General features: G+C 44.6%; 1 long non-coding RNA gene across 5 annotated transcripts in view; it reads left to right on the top strand.

Annotated features, from left to right (window-relative positions):
• Window positions 1-14,238, top strand: part of LOC122237863 — a 66,847-nt gene that overhangs the window by 5,035 nt on the left and 47,574 nt on the right. For all 5 annotated transcript variants that reach the window (XR_006216560.1, XR_006216559.1, XR_006216562.1 and 2 more), the window contains exon 2: window positions 3,320-3,395. This is a non-coding gene — a long non-coding RNA (uncharacterized LOC122237863). The remainder of the gene's footprint in view (window positions 1-3,319; window positions 3,396-14,238) is intronic.

Below are 14,238 nucleotides of genomic sequence, written 5' to 3'. Positions count from 1 at the left end.
ATAAGATCACGTTCTAAGGTTCCGGGTGAACACAAATTTGGGAGAATACCATGTAATCCGGTACAGGTGTCACGTGCACACAAATGCCACAGGACACTTGTTGCACATAACAAGAAAGCTAGAGGGCGTGTGCAGGGTGAGGAAAGAAGACGACCAAAGCTAGAGCCAGGGGTGGGAGGAGGCATTCCAAACATAAAGGAGGCAAAATGCAACTCTTCGAGACACGTCCTGAGAACAAGAGGTGAGAGCACCATACAAGCCATGGAATCGTAGGGTTTCAAGAGGGAAGAAGTGGCAAATGTTGCAGAAAAGCCAAGCAATAAAACCCAAGCAGGCACCAGGAGGTGCGGCAATTAAAGCTCATGATGTACTTGTTGCATGGTTTTAGTGGAACAATGGGAGTTCCATCGCTGCCTGAGTGCAGCGACCTAAAGAAGGACATGAGGACTGGGGGGTGGTAAGCAGAGATTGTTCTGCGGAACATGATCCACAGAGGATGGGGAAGGTAGGTCGTAGCTGAAAGGGGTGCGGAGTCATGTACTGTTTTGAAGATGAGAGACACTCACCCGTGGTAATATGCTGAGATCAAAGAGCCAGGCGTGATATATGGATTGTACAGTTTTCATGCATAAAATGAAGGGGAAATTGATGACTCAGTGTGAAGAATAAGCCTTAGATAAGAAAAGAATCCCCTGAGACACAAAGAAGGAAGAATGCGTCCTGTTTAAAAGAGTGAAAGTTGCCACAGGAGATTAAGCTGACAGCCTGGATCATAATGATAATAACAGTGATGGTTTTGTTATTAGTATTTGCTGTGGGAAGGGGCCAGATCAAGGGCTGAAGCAAACAGAGAGGAAGCCAGCCAAGCATAAGGGCAGCAGAAGGTTGGGGACCTCAGATTTGCAGCCACGCCCACCTGCATTTCCTCCACATCGACTGCTCTGCGGAGGAGTTGATCTAAGCCTCCAGCATTTGTGCCCCAAACCACCCCATAGGTACAGGGTAGACGATGTATTATGTCAGCAGTAGCCTGTGTGAAATTGACTTCAGAGTGTTGTAACTGAGCGGCTGCAAGTCTAAGTGCATGGTCTGTTCAAGATGGGGCTGCAAGTTCATGGTTCGTCACACCCCCTCTGCTCCAAACACATAAAAATGAGCAACAACGTATCAAAAGAGAAATCCAGTAAAACACAGCTGGCCTCAGAAACAAACTAAACATCTCCACAGACCAGAAGCAGATGGGAACCAAGGCAACGGGTGGAACTGGAGCCTTGAGCCTCTTGGGTTCTGGGGTCTGAATCAGGCAGTGGAAGCTAAGAGGTCAGCTGCCTGGAGAAACAGGGACTAACGGGTTCCTGCCTGAGCCAGAAGTGGTGCCGTGGCTGAGAACTTGGGGGCAGCCTGCTGCCCAGGGCTGTGGCTGTGGCTTCATGGGCAATGGTGGCTCTAGTGCCTGGAGAGGATTAAGACTCAGCCCCAAGGCCAGGAACAGAAGTAACTGCTCACTGACTGGGAGGCTGGACCTGCTACCCCCTAAAATCCCAGGCAGGCAGAGCTCCCTTCCGGATGACTGCGGACGGGAGTGTGGTTCACTGTGGGGGCCTCTCAAACTCGCCGAACAGAGTGAAGTAAAAACAGCAAATGAGGGAATTGGCCTGTTTGAGCAACAGCAAGGAGGCCAGAGTGGAAGAGAGGAAATATGGGGACCGTGGCAGAAGATGAGGTTGAGGGGAAGCCAGGGGCCATGTTGTACAGGGCCCAGTAGACAGTAGTGTTTGGGAATGTGATCCCAACACAGAAATAACATGACTTATTTTGGGGTCTAGACAAGCTAATCATGAAGGTAATGTGGTAAAAATTTAAAGCCAGGTTATCCAGAAATTTTTTTAAATGGAGACCAAGGACGGGGGAGGGGGGGAATATTAGCCCTGCAAACACTACAATAGAAAGGCACAAGAAATAAAATAAGGTAATATTAATACATTAATAAGAAGATAGACCAAGATAACAGGTCTAAAAGTCCAGAAATAGAACTCAATATAATTTTTTTAAATTTAGTATATGACAAAGTAGCACTTCAAATCTGGGGGAAAAAATCTATAGACAGGGGCTGGCTTCACTAAAACATAGATAGGCATCAATATTCCAAAGAAAAACAAGCACAAATATCAAAAGTTCATGGGGTGCCTGGATGGCTCAGTTAGTGGAGCAGTGGAGCATGCAAATCTTGATCTTGGGGGTCATGAGTTCAAGCCCCATGTTGGGGGTAAAGTTTACTTACTAAAATAAATAAATAAATAAATAAATAAACATAAATTGTTTAAAAATCAAGAGTTCACAAAAAGGAAAATCTAAGTGGCTCCTAAATACATAAAAAGACATTCAAAAGAAATGAAAAATAAAAACATATTAAGGGTTTTCATCTACAAGACCGGCAAAGATCCAATACATTGGATTATGCACCACATCGGTGAGCTTGCCAGTTCATTCGCCTATTTTACTCTCAAATCCATTGCCAACTCTTTCCTTCCTGGCTCATTTTAATATGTACCATATCACCAAGAAGCATCTGGCAAGACAGCCTTCTGGAAGCTTGAGACTGTATAGTTGGGATACCGTCCCAACAGGATGCAGTACGTGGTCTGAACAAGAAACCCATATATGTGTGGTTTCCCCCATGGTGCCCAGGAGCAGAGATAGAGGAATGACTTCTCACTATACCTGATGGCCCATCACAGAAAGCTTCCAGTCTTGCAACCCTGGGCTCTGCCCAATTAGGAGTATTGACTCCCAAGAGAGGAATGTGTCCACCAGCAACACAAGAATAGTTGCACAGAACTGGAAGTTGAGATTGCCATTGGGCTACTTGGAACCAATGGGCAGGGAAAGAGGTTATCAGATTGGTGGAGGGGAATAATCTCATTTACCCAGAGGAAATAGGCTTTCTGATACACCATGGGCAGGGAAGGCTATGTCTGGAGCAGAAAGCAATCTCTTGGTGCCTTTTAGTACCACATGACCCGTAGTAAATGGAAGGCACTTTACTCAATAAAGGCGGGACTATTAAGAAATCAGACTCTTGGGGGAAAGAAAAGATTCCTGCCACTCTACCAGGTAAAGATTCCCCAAACAGCCACGTGTTGGCAGAGGACAAAGGGAATGTTGAATGGGTCATGGAAGGAGAAAGTCATAAACATAACCTGCAGCCTCGTGGCCAGCTAGATATGAAGACTGAACAGCTGTGTCTGCCTTTGTAGGTATGTATTAGCTAACTTTTTTTTTTCTTTTTCTTTCTCACTCCCTGATGATTATGTACGAGGGATGCCAATGGTACTTAAGTTCACAATCAGAAGAAACATCCAGACCTGAACATCTAGGCTTTTGAGACACCTGTGGTAAGTGAGGGGCTTTATATGTCCTCATCTGGGGGAAGGGCTTGAGTGCTGGTACAAAGGATCATTGAGCTCTGTCACACTGCACAGGACATCATTGTCACATGACCATTAAATATGGGCGGCCGGTGAGAACGGGACTGAGCACAAAAAGATTGGGCTGTGCTAGTCACTGGCCTGATTTGCTCTCAGAGCTGCCCCCCTTCTTTCTCTGCTCTGGTCTGTATTCATGGGAAAATGCATTTCCTAAGCTCTGGCTGAATCCGGGTCCTTTTCAGAAACGTGAGGCATTGGCAGGCAGTCTGGAAGGCAGTGGAAGGGAGAAGCCAGGGTATTTCTCCCCTTCCCTGGCTGCCCGGGGGTTATCTCTATCTGCGGGCAGCTACTTATCCTCCAGCTCTCTCCTGACAGCACCACCCCCCCCCACCCCCGCATCCTCCCAGCTCCTGCTAGGCAGGCCTGTCATCCTTCCAGCTGCTTCCAAGGCCCGGCTCCTGGGGTCCAGTCACACTGCCTCCTTGCCAGGCCTCAAGGAGCTACAGGTTCCCGCCTCACCACCCCACGTTTGACTTTGCTCACTCTTCCATCTCTTGGCTCATCAGTACCATGTTTAAAATCCCAACAGAGGACTCTTTGCTGACTTGGTGCTCTTGGTCCTTGGTCCTTGGCTGATTTGGTGACGAAATGGGAAAACCAGCAGGTGGGCATCAGAACGAGGTGGAACATTCTTTTCTGGCGGGAGCGTAAACTGACAAAATTCTGTGGAGGGTAATTGGGTGACATCTATAGATCCGTCAGGATTATGAAAGCATGCACCCTTTGTTCCAGCATTTCCACTTCTGGAAATGTCTTCTATACGTACACTCGCACGTATTTAAATAATGTTTGTACAAGATTATTCATCACAACGTTGTTTGTAAAGGATTTGGAAATTACCTAAAAATCCACTGATGGGAGATAAGTTCAACAGACCAGGATACATTCAAAAGTGAATCAACTGCAGTCACTCAACAGAATGAGGAAGTTCTTTATGTATGTTAAGGGTAGATCTCTGAGATCTGAAAAGGCAAGGTACAGAACAGTACATATAATACCACCATAAAATAAATAAATGTAGCTACTATATTTATTTATATTCACAGTGATCTTACTTGGAAAAAACTAATAATTTTTTGGCTGCCTCTGAAGAGAGAGTCTGGGAAGATGAGGAGAGTTTTTACTGTTTCCTCTTTAGTATATTTAGAATTTGGTAATTTATGCTGGATTACATATTTAAAGAATACATAAAATTTAAACTAAAAAAAAAAAAAAACAACCCGCATCTCTACACTACTTACAAGAGACATACCAAAAATACACACATGCACGCACAGAGGGAGAGAGAGAGAAATGTTGAAAATAAATGGATGGAAAATATATACTATGAAAAACTACGTAAAAAACAAAAGAATGCTGGAGAATAAATCAGACAAAACAAAAATTAAGGCAAAAGCCTTAATTTAGGGGCGAAGAATGACATTATATATAATTTAATGGAAAAAATCCACCAATTGCAAATATGTATATTCATGCCAATCTACCCACGTAAGAAGAAATTGATTGTGCCAATACAAGATTAGTAAGGGCGTAGACAATTAGAAGAATAAAACCAACAAATGTGAGCTAATAGACATAGAATCGTTCACCAACAAATGGAGACCACATTCTTTCCAAGCACAGAAGGCAGCATACACAGAAACTGACCATGACTACAGGGACAGAAGAAATCCCAGCATGTTTCAAAGAATCCACGTCATGTAAGCCATCTTCTCTGACCACATGTTGATAAGAAATCAGCAATGAAAAGATTCTTTTATAATGTTTGGAAGTTTAAAAATCTGTTTTTAAAGTAAGTTGCACACCTAAGGAGAAATCACAGTAGAAATGACAAAATATTTGGAACGCACCAGCAATGGGTGGTACTAAATATCAAAACCCGTAGGAAGAATATTCAGAGGGAAATTGATAGTTTTGAATGCATCTATTTTAAAAAGGCGAGAAAGACTGAAATAAATGAATAGACCATTCACGTCTCAAAGCTAATACTTTTAAGTTTTTTTAAATTTATTTTTGAAAGAGAGGGAGAGAGAGTGCAAGCAGGGAGGGGCAGAGATAGAGGGGAACAGAGGATCGGAAGCGGCCTCTGCACGGACAGCAGAGAGCCCAATGTGTGGCTTAAACCCATGAACCGTGAGATCATGACCTGAACCGAAGGCAGATGCTTAACTGACTGAGCCACCCAGGCGCCCCAAAGCTAATAGTTTTATAGAAAATGGAAGAAAGGATTCTGGGTTATGATATTTGAGCCCATGCACCTAATTATTCCCCCTCCAGAGGATCCACTATGAAAGTGCAGAGAAGGAACTGCTTACAAGGGCAAAAATGCACAAGCACAGGGAGACAGGAGAGGTGGGAACAGCAGTTAAGATGTGGATGCTGGCACACAGGTGGATAATGAGAAAGGACTCTGCAGACGGGCCTCAGCCCAAATCCTCCACTGGCCATGGGGGGAGCTGTGAGCAAGGCTGGTTCACAGGCCAGCACCCTCATGGGCTCAGACACTGGCAGCACCAGGTCCCTGGACTTGGGAAGAAAGGGGACTACATTAAGGAGGATTTGGTGAAAGCTGTTTGGGAATCGGTTAACCCTTAGAGCCCCTCCTCTTCTCCACACTGCAGATGACCAGGCAGGTGGTTGACCAGAAAGTCTTCTCGGCTGGGGGCCACTGAGACACAGTGGAAGGCATGGGTATTTGGGATGGATGGTCTGAATGTCTGTGTCCCTCCCAAAATTCATATGTTGAATCCGAACCCCCAAGGTGATGGTATTAGGAAGTGGGGCCTCTGGGACGTGATGAGGTAATGAGGGCAGAGCTTCAGACCGAGTCCTGAGAGAGCTCCCTCACCCTTTCCACCATGAGACATCACAGCAAGAATATGAGGAGCCAAGCACTCACCAGACACTGAATCTTCTGGTACCTTGATGTTGAACCTCCCAGCCTCCGGAACCATGAGATAATGTTTGCTGTTTATAAACCTCCCGGTTTATGGTGATTTTGTTATAGCAGCTGGGAGGGAATGATCCAGTCTCCTGCCCCAAAAAGAGAGATAAAGTGGCCTATGCAACTGAACACTGAGGTCCCAGCCCTCTTTTGCCACTTGGTAAACACAGGAAATTCTAAAACTTTTTTCCAAGAAAGGCACCTGGGTGGCTCAGTCAGTTCAGCATCCGACTCGTGATTTCACTCAGGTCATGATCTCAGGGTTCGTGAAATCAAGCCCGGCATTGGGCTCTGTGCTAACAGTGCAGTCTGCTTGGGATTCTCTCTCTCTCTCTCTCTCTCTACCCCTCCCCCCTCGCATTCTCATTCTTACTCTCTCTCTCTCTTTCTCAAAATAAAGAAATAAACGTTTTAAAAAATAAAAAATAGATAAAACTTTTCTCTAGGGAGCCTGACAGTCCGAGAGGACCTCGGTGTTTCTCCAACAGCCCCCCTCCATCACTCTGCAGTGAAGATAAACGCTGACCAGCTTCACTATTCTCTCAATACTTCCAACCAGCTTTTAGATCTCTACTGTTAAATATGAGCAGGTACCCAGGATCACGTCCTCCCAAAGGGATTCATAAACTCTCAAGCTATCTGAAGCCCGCGCGTAACTTGAAGATTCTATTTAGCCTGTCTTCTCTGGCAGGGGAAATACTGCTCTTTCTTTGCACGGCTGGCTTTGGATTGGCTACCCAGTTTTAGAAAATCTGCTTTTGAACTGTCCTGAACTGGGATGTGTACAGGTTGGAAAACTCTAATGAAACCGAGTGGTGTCTCTCTGGGAGAACCAATAAAATGAGGTAGATGAGTGCCATAGAGGACCGGCCTGGCTGGTCTCCATTTGCACCACCGACAGATCCCCTTCGCCGCCCTGCTCTGACCCCTGGGGAGGCAATCCCCACACGCTGAGGCACCAGCCCTCTGGCTGATGTCCTCTGACCCCCTTTGGGATTTGACCAACAGGAAGTAATGGCCAAAGATCAGAAGGCCTGAGAAGAGAGAGGAGGAGGTTATTCCCACACCCCCTCCCACTCTGGCACTCCTCTGTCAGGGGCTACGTCTGTCTATACCATGATTCTTGTGGGTGGCCCCTCTTTCTCAGCTCCAGGAATCACCCAGTCTCCTCTAACACCATCCCCTATCCTTGCACCTTGAGGCAGAACCGGCTCAGGAGGAAAAGGGGTGTTATGCAAAGAAAATGTTCTGGGGCAACTCGTAAGCCTTATGAAAAATATAATAAAATTAAATCCCTGCACCACACACACACACAACTCAATTCCAGGTCAATTAGAAACCTAAATTAAGGTTGGCAGGCCCATAACACTTAATGAAGAAAATATAGAATAATAGATTTATGACCTCTGGTGGGTAGTAGGAAGACTTCCTTAAAAAGACAGGAAAAAAAAAAGAGGGCAAACCTTTTACAACACATTTAACGACATTAAATTTAAATCTTTGTGTTCATCAAAAGACACATAAACAAAGTTAGAGACAAGGCACAGTCTGGGAAAAGATATTTGCAACATTTAAAGCTAACAGAGGATTATGTTCAAAATTTATAAAGGATTCCTACAAATGAATAAGAAAAAAGACAAACATATCCAGGGCAAAAGAGGCGAAGTACAGAAAGAGGCAAACCACAGAAGAAGAACACTGAAAATAAACATATGGAAAACATATTCGCCAGCACTGATAATTAGGGAAATGCAAATTAAATTTTTTTTTGAAGTTTATTCATTTTTAAGAGAGACAGAATGTGAGCGGGGGAGGGGCAGAGACAGAGGAAGACCCAGAAGCTGAATCCAGGCTCCTCCAAGCTGTCAAGACAGAGCCCTACACGGGGTTTGAACTCACAAACGGTGAGATCGTGACCTGAGCCGTGGGACGCCCAACCCACTGAGCCACCCAAGTGCCCCAAGGGAAATGCAAATTAAAACAACCCTGAGATACCCTCAGATTGGTGAAGAATGTGAATGTGAAAGAAATAAGCCATGGAGCCATGAAAACGTGGGGGAACCTCAAAGGCTCATCACTAAGTGAAAGAAGCCACCTTGGAAGGCTACATATTGTATGATTCCAGCGACACGACCTTCCGGAAAAGGCAAAACTATGGAGACAATAAAAAGATCAGTGATTGTCAGGGGTGGGGGATGGGAGATGCGGAGGCAGAGCACAGAGGATTTTTTAGGGCAGTGCAAATATGCTGTATCATATTATAATCCTGGACATTTTTCCTTACCTATTTATCCCAGAGAGTGTGCAACACCGAGTGAACCCTCAGGTATTTGGGTCATTATGAGGTGTCAGCATAAAAAATATACCATTTTGGTGAGTGATGTTGATAATGGGGAAGGCTATGCATGCGTAGGGGCAGGAGGTATATGGGAAATCTCTGACCTTCCTCTTAGTTTTGTTGTAAACCTAAAACTGCCCTAAAGAAAATTAGTCTTAAGAAATGGTAATATGGGGGCACCCGGGTGGCCCAGTTAGGTAAGCGCCCGACTCTTGCTTTCGGCTCAGGTCCTGATCTCACAGTTTCGTGAGTTCAAGCCCCATGTCAGGCTCTGTACTGGCAGCACGGATCCTGCTTGGGGTTCTCTGTCTCCCTCTCTCTCTGCCCCTCCCTCACTCATGCTGTCTCTGTCTCTCTCTAAACTTTACAAAATTTTTAAAAAAAGAAATGCTAATGGGGTAACACCAACATTTGGTTAGATTGCGGAGAAACGGGACCTCGTACGCGTACTCACAGATGTGTACTTGGCAATATTCATAGATCCAGCAATTCCAAGAGGTGTATATGCTGGAAAAAAATGTTTCATCTGCAAACTAGGGAAAAGGCACTAGAAGATGTATTGCAGCATTTTGTAAAAGGCAAAGGAAACAGCATAAATATCAAATGGAGAGTGGATACACAAATTACACTATATTCATAAAATGCAATTCTATATAACAGTATAACAAAAAATGCAACAACACGGAACAATCTCCAAAAAACAAAACGCTAGATGAAAACCAAGTTAGAAAAGGATCCTACCGACTGACAACATGTATGTAAAGTTTTAAAATGTGCAAAACACCACTGTATATTTTTTTTAAATTTTTTTTTAACGTTTATTTATTTTTGAGACAGAGAGAGACAGAGCATGAACAGGGGAGGGGCAGAGAGAGAGGGAGACACAGAATCTGAAACAGGCTCCAGGCTCTGAGCTGTCAGCACAGAGCCCGATGCGGGGCTCGAACTCACGGACCGTGAGATCATGACGTGAGCCGAAGTCGGACGCTTAACCGACCAAGCCACCCAGGCGCCCCTCACCACTGTATATTTTTAAGAATATATGCATGTATAGTAACAGTGTAAAAAAAGAAAAAAAAACACACACACATACAATTGAAACCTACGAGACTTGGGATAATGATTACCTCCGGGGAGGGAGAGTGTGAGTCAGGAAGCCAGGGAGTAGGGGAGGGATATGAAATGGGATTCCCAGGAGACACCAAGTGTGGCTCTTAAGATTTTATGGCAAAAAAAAAAAAAAAAAAAATTAAAAAGCTTTCAATGGAGTTGGGAAGCAGGTACATAAGCATTTGTGATTTTTGTATTTTTTTGTAGGTTTGAAATATTTCATAATGAAAATATTTAAATCTACTATGATCTTAAAGGGTGTTAATAGAAACGTGGCACCAGAGTAGTGGAAAGAAGGCTCCCACTCTAAGCTGTACTAGGCAGATTCCTTAGGAAGTACCATGTGCGTACTTGGACCACAGACGAACAGGTGGTTGGCTAGTAAGTAAGCACTGACCAAGACCTGTCAATAAACACAAACTAGGTCGGGGGAAAAAAAAACAAAAACAGAAGGATGCACCTGGGATGGTTAGCCCGGAGTCAAAAGACTTTCTGACATTTTACAAGCAGTGGGGCATGCCAGCCACCCATGGAATGTCATCCTAGAAAGTGGCAGCTGGCCAGCGACCACTTTGTATCCCACAAAGGATACAAGTTCAGATGAGAGACAAATGCTGTTCGGTTCTCGGCCTCACCCTCGTTGCAGGGCAGCTCTGGAAATCCAGATTCATCATGAAAAGAATCACCACGTAAAGCTGCACAGAGTCAAGCCTTCTGTGCCTTGCCAGAAAGGCACAGATGCCCTGACTGCCCTGTGGTCCCAAAGCAGATCCCCTGAAAGGCACAGCAGCCCAGGAGCAAACTCAGGGTATCTTGTGGCCATTCAGATCATCAGTCTTGGTCTTGGCCTGAGCCCTGGAATGCTGTGTCTAAGTGATTAGATGCAGTGATCTATTTACATTCATTGAGCTAACCAATAAATGGGCAAAGAGCTCGTTTGTGACACTAAGTACAGCTTTCTCTCTACCGCGCACCACCAACAACAAGCTTCCAATCATTTCTATTCCATTAAACATTGCAAATTAGAGTCCAAGGAGGAGGCTAATTTCCAATCAAACAGAAGAACCAAGGGGACCCAAATCTGTTCTCGTTTTTGCCCAGATGGCCATGTAGGCACACACTCACAAGCCAACTCGCCCACTTCAAAATATAACAGAGCAAACACACAAAAATAAACAAGTGACTAGATCCTGTGTCATGTGCTCTTTTGCTTTTATTAAAGGCATCCATTTTTGGAAGCAACTCAAGGGACAGGCTTTGGATGCTCCAATATTTTGCAGAAAGGGCACAGATATTTTAAATGGGTTTGCTTCCTGACTCAGTCCTCTTGCATGGGTGCTAGAAGGTTGTGCCACAATTGCCCAGGCAGCCTTGAAGTGTGCTACAATCTTCCATTTGAGCTGATATTACACTCGGCCAAATGAGAGCAGTACATCCACATTTCAGACCAATTTATTCTACTTGAATATAATGTGTCTCATTAATCTCTTCCATCTGTTGTTTATGTGCATGAACAATTCTAGTGGGAAATATAAAGGACTGACACAGGATTTACTACTTGGGCCTCTGAGTCCAGCTTTCATTTGTAAGGAGTTACTATTCTTGCAGATGGGTCACAGATATCTCAGAACTGGCTCTCCCCCAGCCCCAGTGACATTGTGAGAACTTCCCCGTCTGCCCGGGCAGCGTTCCCATGGCTGGTGCCACACAGATGCTCATGTGTCAACCTATCCTGGTATCATCAGAAGTCAAAGGCAGAATAGGATCTCCCAGACAGGAAGAGAGGTCCGCCAACTCTGTTATTCAGGCATTTTTCCTCTGCCTTCTGCTACTGCTGCTTTCTGATCGATTTGTTGCCCAGTACACCTTCCCCCAGGCTCCGGACAGGACAGACAAAAGTCAATGTCAGTTGGTTTTCTACTTGGTAGCAGTGCAGTTGGAAATGCTCATGTGAGAAGACTCTGACGTTAAATTGGCTCCACCGAGGATTGGGGATTACTGCCTATGCAGCTTCCAATCCCCACATCACCAAGGATAATCAACATCTTGGAGGGAAAATTAACACCTTATGAAAAGCCAATCTGAAAATCCCTAGTATAATTAGATGAGACTAGCTAAGTGTGTTCATTAGTTCAACACATTTCTGAGGGTCCGATAGGCACCGTGCTTTGTGCCGGACCCTGGAGCACTCAGTGGTACGTGAGACAGACGATCCATACTTGCCTGAAGCATTCAGTGTGTTGTGTGCCCATTCCCCAAATTCAGATGTCAGAGTCCTAATGTCCAGTACCTCAGAATGTGACCTGATTCGGGAACAGAGTCATTACAGAGGTAACCAAGTTAAAATGAAGTCATTAGAGTGGACCTTAATCTGATATGACCAATGTCCTTATAAAAAGGGGAAATGTGGAGAGAGACACACACACGGGGAGGACGCCTGGCAAACATGAAGGCAGAGATCAGGGTGATGCTCCTATAAACCAAGGAGCCCTGAAAATCGCCAGGAAACCATTAGAAAGTAGGCAAGAGGTGTAGAAATATTTTCTCACCTGGGCCTTAGAGGGAACCAGTTCTTCCAACACCTCGATCTTGGACTTCTAGCTTCCATAACATGAAGCGATGCGTTTCTGTTGGTTAAGCTGCCTAGTTTGTGGTACTATGTTCCAGCAGCCCTAAGAAACCAAATATGTATGCCTTCCACAAAATAATGTCACCTAAAAGGGAAGAATTCATGAAAAATTAGAAAAAGCTTTCCTGATTTTCCTTCAACCAGCTGAGGGATCCAGCTTCCAATAAACAAAGCTGACCTCCATCACTCCCAATGGCAACAACCATTCCCAGCGATGCATGACCAGCTGCCTCTGATGGAACGAGGGCCACAATAAGTGAGGGCTCCTTGGGGGCCTGTAGAGAGGACCTTAAGGGCCAGTGGAATAAGAAATAATAATAAAAAGAAAAAAACTCTCCAAAATTTGTCTGAGGGTTCCAGGATTATCCTGTCACTTTATCTGTCTCAAAAACTTCTGGGATGTACTGGCTGGCTTCAAAGATATAAAATTTCTTGGGGCGCCTGGGTGGCTCAGTCGGTTGAGCGTCCGACTTCAGCTCAGGTCACGATCTCACGGTTCGTGAGTTCGAGCCCCGCGTCGGGCTCTGGGCTGATGGCTCAGAGCCTGGAGCCTGCTTCCGATTCTGTGTCTCCCCCTCTCTCTGCCCCTCCCCCATTCATGCTCTGTCTCTCTCTGTCTCAAAAATAAATAAACATTAAAAAAAAAATTAAAAAAAAAAGATATAAAATTTCTAAATTGCTATTTTTAACCTGGGTTCTAATCCCATTTTATGCTTCGGTCAACTCTGACCTCAGGCAAATCTTGTCTCCTCTCTGAAACTCAGTGCACCCATTTGTAGAGCAGGAATCTAGACTACAAGATACATAGATTCTCCCTTTAAATTCAGTTGCTATGCAATTTGCCCCTCACTAGTATTGGGTAGTCTACGAAAGTAATGATGATGATGATGATAAATGTGAGGGCTTCTTTTACCAAGTTTTGTTCTATGAAGTTTTTATAAATTAATGAATTTAGTCCATGAAACTCTTTTGGAAGAAAAATAAAAGCAAATAGCTCTTGGTCATTCTCCAATTTCTCCACATACCCAGACTCAGTGGAATAAAAAAAGTTGTCGTCACAACAAAGCAAGTGACTGTCTCAACAGTGTGTGAAATGGTTCCTAACCTTTAGAGCACCAGATGAAATGGCTTGGTCTGCCTTGCATGCTAGACATGGGGCCTGAAGTCAGCCACAGATGCCACATCCCGGGCAAACAACCCAACACAACAAGTGGGCCTGTGTAGCCTATTAGCAAACTCTCATAAGCAATTATACAGAGACCGCTGGCCAAAAAGCCATTGACAGAGAAGTGAATTCAGTGTGTGATGAAACCATTGCTAAGAATTCCACCTAGTCTAGAAACACGTTCCATGAAAAATAACTCCTCTCAGGAAGAGGCTAAAGTCCAGTACATTGTTGAGGCTTCTAGGTACTGCTAAGGGTCAATACTTTTGTCTGGAAACCAGAAGCAGTGGGGCCGGCCTGGAGGAGGAGGTCACTGGGGCCACCTCTCCTCTTGCGAAGCAGGACAATAGGATCAAGATGACCAGGCGCACTCTGGGGTGGCCACCTGCTACCTGGAAAGAATTTACGAGCCCTAAAAGAACACTTCTTGGAACTCTCTGTTGCAAAGACAGGGAAGGATATGATGAAAATTTGTGGGCTTAGTTCAGCCTCTTTTAATGCCTTCTTTGTAACTAGAGGATTTTTAAAAATTATACAAGTGGAAGCACTTTGAAAAGTGAATTA

This window comes from Panthera tigris, chromosome B1, assembly GCF_018350195.1.
Source record: "Panthera tigris isolate Pti1 chromosome B1, P.tigris_Pti1_mat1.1, whole genome shotgun sequence".
Lineage (NCBI taxonomy): Eukaryota > Metazoa > Chordata > Mammalia > Carnivora > Felidae > Panthera > Panthera tigris.
The sequence above is the reverse complement of the archived record's forward strand: the minus strand, read 5'-3'. Positions and strand labels throughout refer to the sequence as shown.